Raw genomic sequence first — 14,524 nt, 5'->3', positions numbered from 1 at the left:
TAAAACTAATAATGAATTATTTCATTTAGTTTAAYATCATTTATCTTATTAATAATGTCATATGATTTATATTTTATTATTTGATTTAATTTATTTTTATTAAAAATTATATAWATATATATGTACTGTATATAAAATTGTATTAAATGAGAGTAATTGAGTAAATGAATGAATGAGAGTTAGTGAGAGAAAAAATAATTAAAATATTATAATGAATTAAATGTTATATTTATACCGATAAATAAAATTAAATACAGTATTTTAATTAATTACAATTACTATTAATATTTTAACTATTAATTATTTGGTTATTATATACTACTGTAAAATTTATAACTTATTATTTAGTTAACAAATTATAATAATATTTTGTAAAACAAGTTAATTAAAATTGTTTTTTTAGAGAAACAATTATTTATTTTATCCGATGTTTATAATCAAACGAGACATCATTAATAATATAGCGACCAATCGTTAGTAAACACAAAATATTGTGAATATCATTAAATATATATAAGTTTATAACTTAGAGTATAATTTTAAATTATATGCTATTTTTAAATATTTTTCTTTAAGTATTAAACTTATTTTATTTGTGTTTAAGTAAAGTTTTGCAATAAATGTTACTAATGTTTTGTTAGATCAGATCTATAATCTTAAATAATGTTAATATTAGTAATGCTAACTAATATACCGGTATATATATATATATATAATAAAAATGTTTTAAATGTATTATATAATAAAGTTTAGTAATTAAGTATAAGTTGATCCACTTGTGAGACGACGACAAACAACAAGTGCTCTTACGATCAAAATTAAGCAGACATTCAATTCAATAGTTTTCATCTGATGTTTATCTCTATAGTCTAATATTGATATTGATTTTAAACATAAATGTCATGAATTTTTATTATAATATATTTATATTTTTAACATGTGTTTGCTTTTTATAATGTTAACAAAATAATTCATTAATCAATAAAAGTAAATATATGACAAAATTTCTTGCAATTTGCAATTTATAACGTTTAATAAAATAAAAATGTTTTATTTTAAATGACTTACTTTTTATATAATAAAGGTTATCAACAATAATTGATTGATGTAAAAATCTTTGGCACGTTTATTGCAAAATTAATTATATTTCAAATTAAAACATAAAATAATAATAATAAAGAAATATTTGTAATATTTAAAATAACTGTAACAAAATAAAGCATAAAAATTATTTAATAAGCAAATAACTTTAAACATAATAAGTTATCTAATTATTAAAACTATGTTTGAAATTTGTTTTATTTAAAAATATTATAGTTATCTGTTTAACTGTGTATTMAAATTTTTTTATTGAATTATTAAAAACAAAAATACAATATGTTTTTAAAATTATTTTTAGGTAACAATTTAATAAATGTAATTTTTAGTTTTAATAACCATATTGTGTTATTGAATTTAAAACAATTGCTCTGATAAAATTAATTTTTTTTAAATATTAGRAAAAATTATAACATTTTTTATTTAGTTAAAATAATTTAATTTAATYATTGATACAAGTATATTAAAACACGTGTTTGCAATAATTAAAATAAAAAACTATAGATAATGTCATATTAATTACAATTGTCTCATATCATTAAACATCAGTTATGTTTAATCACATTCACATCCATTATTTTTATTAAAAACTAATACATTTATACTGTATTTATAATAATAATWATTATTATTTATKTCAATTAACTCTATGAACACTTTCCTAGTTTTTAAAATTATTTTTTACATACAATGCTAACAAATAATAAATTTTTGTGCAAAATATTTGCTATAATGAAATTTCAGACACGAGTTCTGGTATTTAAAAAAATATGTTAAAGAAAACTAAACAATGAATAATCAAAACAAAAAAGTTAATATAAAAACATGATTTTTATTAATATTTTTGGCGGTTTTCATGAGATCTTAAATATTTTTTTAATACAGCATTAGTAGCAATAATTTACATTAAAAAATTTAATTACAACATTTTGTGCTAATTATACAATTAGATAAAACATTAATTACTGTTAATTATAATTTTGTTTGTATTTTAAGGAAAAATAAAATTTATGAAAACGTCTCAGAAATCTTAATTTAATATACTGATAAAAAAGTRTGACATTTAATGAAAATAACATTAATAACAGTATTTAAAAATATTTTTATAATTATATAATTGTTAAATTTATTATAAGTGTAAAATGAACATCAAATGTCTTATAATGTTTTATATATAACACATTTTATATAAACAACATTTTATAAAAATATTTATTAAATAACAAATTAAATGTTATATAAACACATCCAATATATAACAAATTTATAAAATGATATATGAAATAAAATATATTATTTGTTGTAAAATAAAGCTAAAATTAATAGATAAACATATGGTATTTGAAATGATAAACTTTTAAACAGGACTTTTGACATCAATATATTTAACATTTTTATTGTTAATAATCTTTTTATTTTGTGTTTTCTTTTTTATATTTTCATCTGTGGTTACATTTCGTTTGATGGCAACGGCGACCAAAAATGCAAAAACCAAAATCATAACCATTACTATACCCGACATCATAGACGTCGCAATATTGGCGTCTAATATAAATGTCTCTCCTTTATGCCAATAGGAGGTCACTAACCATAAGACTCTTAATATAAATGATAGCAATATGAAGACACCATAAATGATAAGTAGATAAAAGTGTTCACGAAATGCACCGACAAAACCAATCAATGATATGAACATTAATAATAGTGAACACACAGCCAACTGAGCGCCGGACACCTCACTGGACGACATGACGTCAGGTTTGGCCAAACCTGTGATGAAACCAGCGATTCCTACAACCATTCCCACAAAATTGACACTAATTAACGTGTATTTCAAACAACCAAATGAATTACTTCTATCCATAGTCTGTTTAATGTGTGAATGTCACCAAAAAAGTTATTGATATTTCCAACAAATATTAAATGAATGTATTTTCAGATAATTTTTTAAGTCTACAAATTCTGTCAACTTTCTAGTAAACTATTAGATGAATCACCAATTCATGGGTACCAGTGATTCATTGCACAAATATTCAACACTATTAACATTAATATTTTGTAAAGAAATTCAAAATTTGCAGAAATTTTATATAATTTTTATTAAATATTTTATGTGAAAACTAGATTAGTTAAATATATATATATATATATATAGTATATATAATTAATAAAATATAATTTAATTTTAGCACAAAATACAAATTTAAAACACAAAATATAATAAATAAAATAAAATTAAAAGTAAACAATATCACAAAAACTTCATTGAATTTTTTCTCAAAAATTGTATTCAATACTATGAATAATGGCAAGGATTGGCACACCTGTGCATAACTGTGCCGTTAGTATGTATAAAGTCAACTAATTTGCGATCATTTGCTGCATCGGCAATAGATATGAATTGCGTCGTTGAGATCCTGCCGACCCCTTCCTAATCAACCTGTTTGACGGGTGCTCTCCCTATCCCTCTTTCTCTCTCTATCCCACAAAACAAATGTTAAACACATAGACCAGCGATTAAATGGCATTGAATTCAAGTGAAGTGAGAGATGGAAATAAAACAATTATAATATGAAAACAATAAAATAAAAAATTATTTGTGAAAACTCAGAGTCCGAGCAACATATCATTTATGGGCTGAAAAACAGTGGCTTTTTCAGTGAAAATATAATAAATTTATAAATTATTATGAATTACACCCAACACTCACTACCAGTCAGTCAATGACTTTTTTGTTGGTTTCCACTAAAACATGTTTTGGCCTAATTCTAGGCCACAAAACATAACATTAATTTTATTAATTATATTACCGAATATATCAGTTGTTGTGTTGTGTTTTAAACTCGTATACACTTTTAAATCAAAAAATTAATTTTTGCCAAAAAACAACTTTTTTCATTTAATATATGCCTTTTCTATTTTGTACAATTTTWAAATTTTTCAAAAWCCTAAACAAAAATAGTATTTTATTGCAAATTTTAATTTTTGTTTTAAAGACTGGCATCAATTGATGCGCTATTTTTTGTTTTAAATTATTTATATACTGTTCTTAAATACTGTATATTTAGGTATTTGTTTTATTATCTATACTTAATATACAATTATATTATATTATTTATAAAATATTAACTGTTATTATTATAGAAAATTATTACACTTACGTGTTATATAATTGTAATTTATTTTATATATAGAAAAATATAATTCAGAATATCGTCGATCTATAATTAATATTATGTTATATAACACTTGATAACTATAAAAGAGAGTTATTTTGTTAATAATATTCTGTTATATATAAAACAGTTAAATATATAAACAAAGTTCAACATAACAAGTATTAGTTGACTTCAATAAATAGGTTGAAAATTCAAATAACCAGTTGTTGTTGTTATCGGTTTATTAAGCATTTCATCGCTCATAGCATTTCATTGCACTTTAAAAATATTAAATTTCATTAAACCATAGTATTAATACATTAGGTCTTAACTTTTTTTAAGTTTTAAATATAAGACTTAAACAGAAATCTATAAATAAGTTTTAGCATTTTTGTGACCGATTTTTTGCTTTAGAAAAATAACGATTCAATTAATTATAAAAAAATTAAAATTCATTTTTAGACAATTATTAAMGAGTGAATAAAGGTTTTTATAAATAGATTACTAATATTAATATTAAATAATTATTATTTCTAATTTAATAATGGTTTTATTCACGTTAATACTAAAATAAATTACTATTAGTAGTCAGTTATTTGCTTTTTAAACTAAAAGCAAATGAAAAATTAATTAAACTTTAGTGTATTGAACCAAATCCCACACATTTCTCTAATTTATATTTAAATAATACTATATTAACGATAATAATGTTAACTCTTTGAATCCAATTGTTCCGCTTTTTATTGCATTATAGTACTGTATATACTATATATAATATTAAGCTTTATATTGTACATCATTTATTTTTTWAAATTTTAACTGGATATTAATTACAATTATTATAAATTTTATATAATTATATAATAAAATAAATATCATTTTAAAATAAAAATACAATAACAGTAATTTTTAATTCACAAAATATAAAGCTAAATATTTTTAAATATTTATTAAATATTGATAAATTTTGAATAAAAAGTGATGAGTTATAGAGGTGTTRACAAAAATGATTGCAACAAATAAATATTTGCATTATTTTTTTTATAAATTCTATACTATATATATATATATATATAAGTGATAAAAGCATTTTGAATATTATCAAAAATTTTAATTTATGTATATAAATATATATATAATTCATATTTGCTACATAGTTATTAAAATATCATATTATGAATATTTGATATTAAATGTTTGTCAGTTACTCACATAGATAACAAAATTTTAATTATATTATATTTACCAAAATAGCATTTAATCAAATTGTCAAAATTGTGCTGATATGACAAAAATTATATAAATATAAAATACTGTATATTCACTTAAAAATTGTTATTAAAAAAATAACTTGGTTTTATTAAATAAAATAACTTATTTTGCAATATTAGTTTTGTTATGCTTATTAAAATATTGTTAAAATATTTAATATAATTTTAATGCTTTAAATAAATTTTTCTTATTTTATTATTAAATATATTTCATTAAATTTGAAATTTAATCAATAAACTATTGTTAATGTACATCTTATAAAGTTAAAATTTATTTTATCATACTATATTAAAAATTTTAGAAATTAAATTTAACTGGTATAATTTATGTACAGTTTAATACTTTAATAATCAAAATAAAAAATAATTATAAATTTAATACAATAATTATTAATAAACAATAATTTAAGTAATTGTATGCATTTATCTGTTTAAAATGTTTGTAATTTATATAGAAAAAAATGTTGAATTGTTTCCAAATACATTAATAATTATTTTGAAACACTATACTAAATAAATGATTTAGTTATACTGTATGACAATTTTACTTAAATATAACATAGTTTAGAAATTGCATCTATTACTCTATCAAATGTTATAATGTTTATTTTTGAGTGAGACTCAGCTAATTGATATAATTTATTTATCACTCTATCACGATATACAGTACTATAAATAGTTGACAATATTAATATGATATTATATATCAAATTTATTCAATTTTCTCTATTCAATACATGAGTTAAACTACTATAACTGTATGTAACACTTGATTTTGTTAGCTTTCTAAATGAAATATATATTTCTGTCTTTATTTATAAAAAAAAAGTAAGCAATAATATTATGACTCAAATTTATCATTTTTATGATCTCTGGCTAATAAAATTAAAATATTAGATCATATCTAACAAATATTATATGTCATATAATTAAATATATTAAAATTGTTTTACATGTTTTAACCAGATATACTGTATTTTTCTCTTATGTCATATCATTTTGATCTTAATGTTTAAACAAATTTAAATACAGTATATATTTTATATATGACATATCTTTATATAATTATATGATGTATTTATATATTTATATATATACATTGTATATACTATGTTTATACTATAAATACTATATACAGTAAGTGCAAAACTATGTTTAACTGGTTCATTACAAATGACCAAATTTTGCATTCATTTCAAACAAATTTGATCCAAAAAAAGGATGTAATTATTAAATAAATGTCTGTAATGTTAAACATTTTACATGAATAACAGTTAATTGCAAATCGCATGACAACAACAACAATAATAATATGATAATAATGTTACGCTTCTATGAGTTTGATTTGCGAGGCTATAAATCTATAACAAAATTATTGAATTTATTATTAATAAAATAAAAAACCACTTTTTGATCGTTCAATTTATGACTTAGATTTATACACACATTTGGCGTTAAATAACATGATATTGAAAGCAACAAAACAAACTAAAAAATATATAATTTTTGTAAATATAAATTCATTTTCGTTTGAAATTATTGATTATATGATTGCATTTCATATATATATGAAAACAGTYAAAAAAAAGAATCAAAAAGTATTGAGTTATTTGACGGTTCAGTGGTTATTATATTACTGAGTATTTATGACTTTTATAGCAAATATGTATTACTAGTCTAATCGGATAAATATTCAAATAAAAAATGAAATCACAAATCAYTTGATTGTCTGTTTATCTCTTGTTTTTTATTTGTGTTCAAATTCATGCAATACATCGATGACTAGCTATTTATCGGCAAATGGTTTGGAAATAAATTGGATGACAATCTCTAAAATTGACTACATTTTGAAAACAACACTTTATTTTCACTACATATAAGACATAAGTATTGGATAAAAACAAGTTTTGGAATTCAGACAAAAAGTTGATTATATTTTTTGCAGAATATTCTCAATAAAAGAATACAACAAATAGTTAATGATTTTTATTCTGCATTTTTGTTTATTTGTTTGTTTGCGGGTTATAAACAAGTTATTTACTATTTGATTGATCTTTGCTTTGTTTTTCAATTTTGTCGAAACACAAAACTAACTATAATTTTTCCACTGTTTTATCAATTTTTCCAATAAATTTGCTGCTTTTATATATAAATTTTCTATTAGTCTTATATGTAATACTTATATTGTAAATAAATGCATTTTACGAGTGAATAGGTTTAAGCTTTTTAAAAAGTTAAAAAATATATAGATTACTATTTTCTACTAAAATGTATTTTTCCATATTGTATCTAATATTAAAATTGATTGATGATAACTATATATATACAGATTCATAAAGTACAGTATATAAAAGCATACAAATAAACTGTATAATATAAAGTTTATATTAACAAATAATATTTTCATATTATAAAACTAATAATTACTATTTGAGTACTTTTTTTATTGATTTTGTTCAATGGGTTGATAAGAAATCGATAAATATGGAGTTATTTCGCAATTAACTAATTTAATTTTAATGATATATCAAAAAATTTATTATATTAATAGACGATTAAAGTTTGCTATATAATTATAATGAMTCTATTTTTACAATTTACAAATATATATTAAAAAGTTTTAAAAACAATAAAAAAATTGCAAAAATTAGACTAATAGAATGAAACGATACTATAATAAATTATAAAATATATTTTAAAAATATTTAAATATTATTATTTAAATTCATATTCAAAATTTTGTTATAAATATTGTACTTAATTGTTTCAAAAATGAAATTAAATGATATTTTGTTTAAATTCCAATAAAATTTAAAATATTTGTTTATTACTTATAGAGATAGAAATTTCTAGTAAATTTCTTAGAAATAAATTTATCTAGAAATCTTACTTTTATATTATACAATACTATGGGATCCACATATCTACAGTTAGTGTAATACTATACCTATATAACTATAATTAACTAATTATAAATAATTTTTAAAAAATAATTTTTAATTTATTAATAGACTTATGATTTTGGTTTAATGTAATTAAATGAATCATTTTTTACTTTGAGTATTAATTAAAATACTGAAAATAGTTAATTATTATTTATATTTATAATGTTTTGTTATCAGATTACAAATATTTTAAAAAATTAACATGGAGATTCCATAGACAGAAATTTCTTTTAAAAACTTTCTAGAAATTTCCCTATTATTTTAGAAATTCTCTTTATTTATCGAAATTAATATTAAGCAATGATGTAATCAAAATGTAATTTTAAAATGAATCAAATTTAGATTAACTTTGAATTGTATTACAGTTGATAATTACAATTTGATAAATACTGGTATATTAGACTGTAGTATAAAATTTTATAAAAATATTGCATAAAAGTTATGATATAGTTAATGCAAGTTATAAATAGTATTATAGATATTGTAATTTAATTTTTTGCGACAATATACACTAATTTTAATTCACTAATAAAAAACAACAACAAAAATATTAATAAATTATTTATATATCTTATATTATCTTATATTATCATAAAATATATGACATTTATTTTTTTAAAAGTAATCATAGGCTAAGTGTAATAAATAAAAACCCATAACATTGTTTGCTTTACAACTAAAATTATATCGATTAGTAAATGTTCATAAAATCAAATTAATCTCTAATTCATTATTATTTAAGCCTTAAATTTTCGGCTTTATTTTTATTAGTTGTCTTATCAAAAGCAATTTTATTGTGTTACTATTTTTGCATAATTTATCAAAATTATTGTCAACAATTTTTTTTATATTAAATTTACATTTAATATATTTATCCGCTTAAAAATTCATATACAAAGAGTGTCATTAATTTTTTGTTTCCACATATTATTTAAATATTAAGTCATTTATAATATACAGTATATAGTTATTAGTAAATTATTAAAATTATAAGAATATGATGTATAAACTGTTTATATGTTATTATATAAAAAAGTGATAATAATATAGAAATTGTTTGGTTACCCTCCTTTCTCTCTAAATTTTGATTGATTGTCATCATTATAATGTTTAACATTTTATTGTATGAAAAAAACTAGATTTTTATATATACAGTCATAAACTATATATAATTCAAAAAAATTTGCTCATTTATTATGCAATCAGTAGATTATCATCTAATATCTAATATCAAGTAAAAATGGGTGGAGTGGCTAAAGAGGTGATCCTTTATTTGCCAGACAACACAAYTCATTCTCCATATAACACAACAAAAATTGCGGCAAAACTTATGTTATCAAACACTCAATGCTCTCAAAATTCATAGTTTTGACGTTTATTTTTCAATACTCTATTAATAGAAAAATGACTTTCAATGTTAAATGCATTACGAATCCAATGTCTCTAACAAATTAAATAAAATATTTAATTTAATATTAATATAAATAATTAAATACATAAAATTCGAAAGAAATACCTCACTATATATATAATATATATGTTGAGGCAATTTATTTTAATTATTATGTAAAAAATATATCTAATAATTAGAAATATATGGTTGTCATAAAGTTTTAAATATTTTCTACGTTATACTTAGTATAGTATATAAAGTATATATTACTTTAGTTTACACATATGTAAAACATTAGTTGATTTTACGGCAATTGTTTATTAAATTATATATATTAAAACCAATATATTAAAAACTCATTGTATTTTTTAAATTATCATTTTATTTAATTATGAATTTGTTATATATTTGTAGTTAATATATTGCAGTCGTGAAGCACTGGCATATCGGAGCATAAAAGGTATGGTCAGTGCTATCCTTTATATAATGGTTTAAGTCTATAGAATAAAGTCATAAAATAGTCAGCAGTTATTGAGAAGTACTAAAGTTATAGAAAGTGAATATTTTTTATAAATGGCATATATTTTAAGTAAAAGTGTTAATTAAATTATTGTTAAATTTTAGTGAAGTATTTCTATTTTAAAGTTATTTTCAGATATAAAGTATTTATACTTTACATTTATACTATACTACTTTAATTGAAATTATCATAAAATCTATACTATAAATTAAGTGTTATCATGATAACTTTTTATTTAAAACTTAAACGTTATTATTTGTAAATTTTTATAATAATTATTATACAAATAAAACATTAAATTTAAATTATAAGTTTGTCAAATTTCTTTACATAAATTATAATAAAATTTATTATTTTATTTGTAATTTTAATTACTATAGAATACTATAGAATATTTTAAAACGCAAAATATAACTATAAATATATTTTTTAAATAGTTTGATTAAAATAAAATTATTAAAAAATACTATTTTTTGTTACTATTAAAATTAATTATTTATTTATATTAAGGTAATATTACAATGTATATTTTATAATTAATATGTTTATATATATTTACATTTGTATAATTCAAATTTTTAATAAAACTTTTATATTATCATTTAAATTGACATATAATAATAATAATAATAATTAAGAATATTCTTACAAATTAATAGTCTATAAGAGATTTGTTTGTATAAAAAATATAATATAATATAATTAATTGTATTATTTGTTTATATTAGGTTTTGAAAAATATTTTCTTAATTTATTTTGACTTATATTTAATGGAAGATCAGACAAATACAGACAATCTGGAAATAATTGCGAAACTATTAAACTTTATGTATATTTATCTCTACATTTAATTTGGCTAATTGTCGTTATTTTACTTATAATTACACTTAATTGATTGGTTCACAGACTTATAACAATAACAAACTATAAGTATTTAATTAAGACTTTTTTAATAATTGAGTTCAAGTCATTCAACTGTAATATATAGGAATATTTGGTAAACAGAAGATACTATTAATTAAATATATAACTTATATATCATTTCTATTAAATTATTTACAATATTATATAAATTAACATTTAATACGACATATAAAATATCTAATTTATCTTAATATATTATACAATTTAGATTATCAAACAAATATTGGTACTAACTCTGGGTAGATATACTGTATATTATAATATAGTATATTACAAATTTATAGAAAATATTAACATTTCATGTTTTTGTGTGTAAATAAAAAATATAAAATTATGTCATATTTATGACACGTCTTCCTGTTTGTCGTTTTTTCTCAGCTTCGATGACCAGAGCCATGAAGAAAGTACAGATAGCAATGGCTAACTCGGATATAGCTATTAGTATGGGCGCCACACCCGGAGGTGTCGCCAAATTGCGGTAACATTTACGACGGATGTCGACACAGGCATTCTTTAGGTAAAACAATAGAATAACGTGAAGAATAAATACCACGGATATTATGATACCATTGACTATCAATAGACACGAGTCCTCCTTAAATGAAGCCCACAGACCAGCAAAACTAATGGCACCCAAAACTAATAAAGTGATTGCTGTTAACCAACCGCTTGTCTCATAGTTGTCATCAATGAGAAACTTTATCAGTTCATTGAGTGTTAGACCACTGCCACCAATAAAGACAATATAAGCGGCAATTAAGAAAAACTTTGTATAAGTTAATAGTGTCTTCACATCCGTAACGGTTGTCCTCTGCTGTTCATACCTATCATGACTGGTCTTATATTGTAGAGTCTGGTGTTTAATAGTATTATTATTATTAATATTATTATTATCTTTTCTGTTATTATTATTGCATTTAATACTCGAATTATTTCTATTGTTATTAATATTATTACTTAAATTATTGTCTTTATTTTTATTTAATAATACTTCACAAACTTCTGTTTCCATTATTGGAAACTTAAAATTAATAAATTAATAATTTAATTGTTACACAAGTTTTAAAGTTATAATTTATATTATTATAGTTAGTATTTAGTAATTGTTTAACGATAATAACAAACTTTATTAATAACACTGAATAAAGTATCAAAAAAAAGTTTATAAACTTTGTGTTAAAGTAAAATCAATTGCTTGAATGCAATAATTTAATGATAAGTCATCTATTTATTTGTCAAACATTTTGAAAGATGTATTTTTATATCACTGTTTTTATTATTATTACATTTGCTTAATCGATATTTAATGCTAAGATATCTATATAAATGTCAAATATGGTTATATATCTCTTTYAATAGTAAGCTCACACCTTTGAATGCAAACTATTGAATATTATCACATAAACCGTATAAACTGACAATACATAGACCGGTATATATAAGTAGTTTATGTGATGCTGTGGTCGCGTCTATCGGTATCTCTGAGCGCATGGATAAGACATATATCTATTTTATGCTCTCTATTATTGATCTATAATTCAAAGCCGTATTCCAATGTATAGCTATTTTTAATACAACTGATAAATATATAGACCTTGATTTTGGACTTCAAATATACGTATATACATATTTGCCAATATATATATATATATATATATGTCACCTAAGCTGGTATCGCCTATTCAATAGTAAATCTCATAGGAATATATTAAATATCGTTTTTTTATTTATAGTACAAAAACTATTGAACACGAATTGTATGCTAAACTCATTTTCCTGTGCTTTCATTTTATCTAATATTTCTCTCAATCATAAATACATAACTGATTTACATGTAATTAGTTTTTTATTAGTTTCAATCATATATATATATATATATATATATAATAAATTATAACAAATTTTTCGCTGCCATTCATCCAAATGACACGCATTTTCAATGTATTGTGCAATTGAAATGAATTTCGTGTAAATGCAATGTGTTTGACATAAAGTTATTCTACAAATAAAAAATAATGTTTTCAAAAAAAAAAATGTTTAAAATTTACAAATCAATTGCAGAATCACTTGTAGAAAGAAATTCTTTTTATAAATAAAAATGTTTCTGTATTTTAATGAAAATTTCATTTAAAAATAAATGTTTACTTTTGTAATATGTTTAATAATATGTAAATGAAATTGAAATGTAATCTATTTATAACGGAAAAAACTGAACATTTGTTATGTTGAGAAAATATAATCACATAGAAATGATACATTTTATTTGTTAATTTTTATTCCCAGTGAATAAATAAAAAAAAAGTTTCCTATTAATTTTATTTAACAAATCAAACTTATATTATAATATTCCACATTATAGGAGAAAAATAAAATTAGGATATTAATTTTGTAAAATTGATTTTATCATCCAATGATACTAACATCTAATATAATATATATATAATATATATTAAATCTGATGCCATCGGCTATACAAAACAAAATAATATGCTAAGTGCTCTCACTTTGCCCTTTCAAATATATATCAAAATTATTCTCCAATGATAGCGATGAGAGACACTGTTTGACAAATAATAATAAATTTTGTTTTTATTATAGGAAAAAATAATCTGAAGATTGATTTATAATAATAATAATAATAATAATGATACTGTAGTTTAGATAAAATGCCAATAAGCTTTACTTACGTTAGGGACATTTAAAATTACAAAAAATAACTTAAAATAGATTTTTGAAAATATTTTTATTTTATCATCATTATTATTACAGTTTTCACTATTAACATTATTAACATTATTAACATTATTAACATTATTAACATTATTAACATTATTAACATTATTAGAATTTTTAGTTATCTAACAATTTATAGCATATAATTGCAAAATAATACATAGAAAATATAATAAATATTTATTTATGAGACATTTAAGTATAAACTATGAAAAACTAATAACTATAAGGACACTATAGAAACCAACAAAAAATAGTTATAAGACTCATTAGTTATCACATCTGAGATTACTTTTATTGATTGATTTTCTCTCCATTAGACTATTATTTTATTTTGTTAGCACACATTATGTTATGGATAATATTATAAATTATTTTTAAAAAGATAATAATTATTCTGAATATATAAAATGATAATAATTTCAAGAATATTAACAAAATTTTATTTTAAATATATTTAAAAATAGTATGCATTAAATTAA

This window comes from Oppia nitens, unplaced genomic scaffold (assembly GCF_028296485.1).
Source record: "Oppia nitens isolate AA-2021 unplaced genomic scaffold, nextdenovo-longstitch-racon4-pilon3 scaffold10_pilon_pilon_pilon, whole genome shotgun sequence".
NCBI lineage: Eukaryota > Metazoa > Arthropoda > Arachnida > Sarcoptiformes > Oppiidae > Oppia > Oppia nitens.
This window is presented reverse-complemented; position numbering follows the sequence as displayed.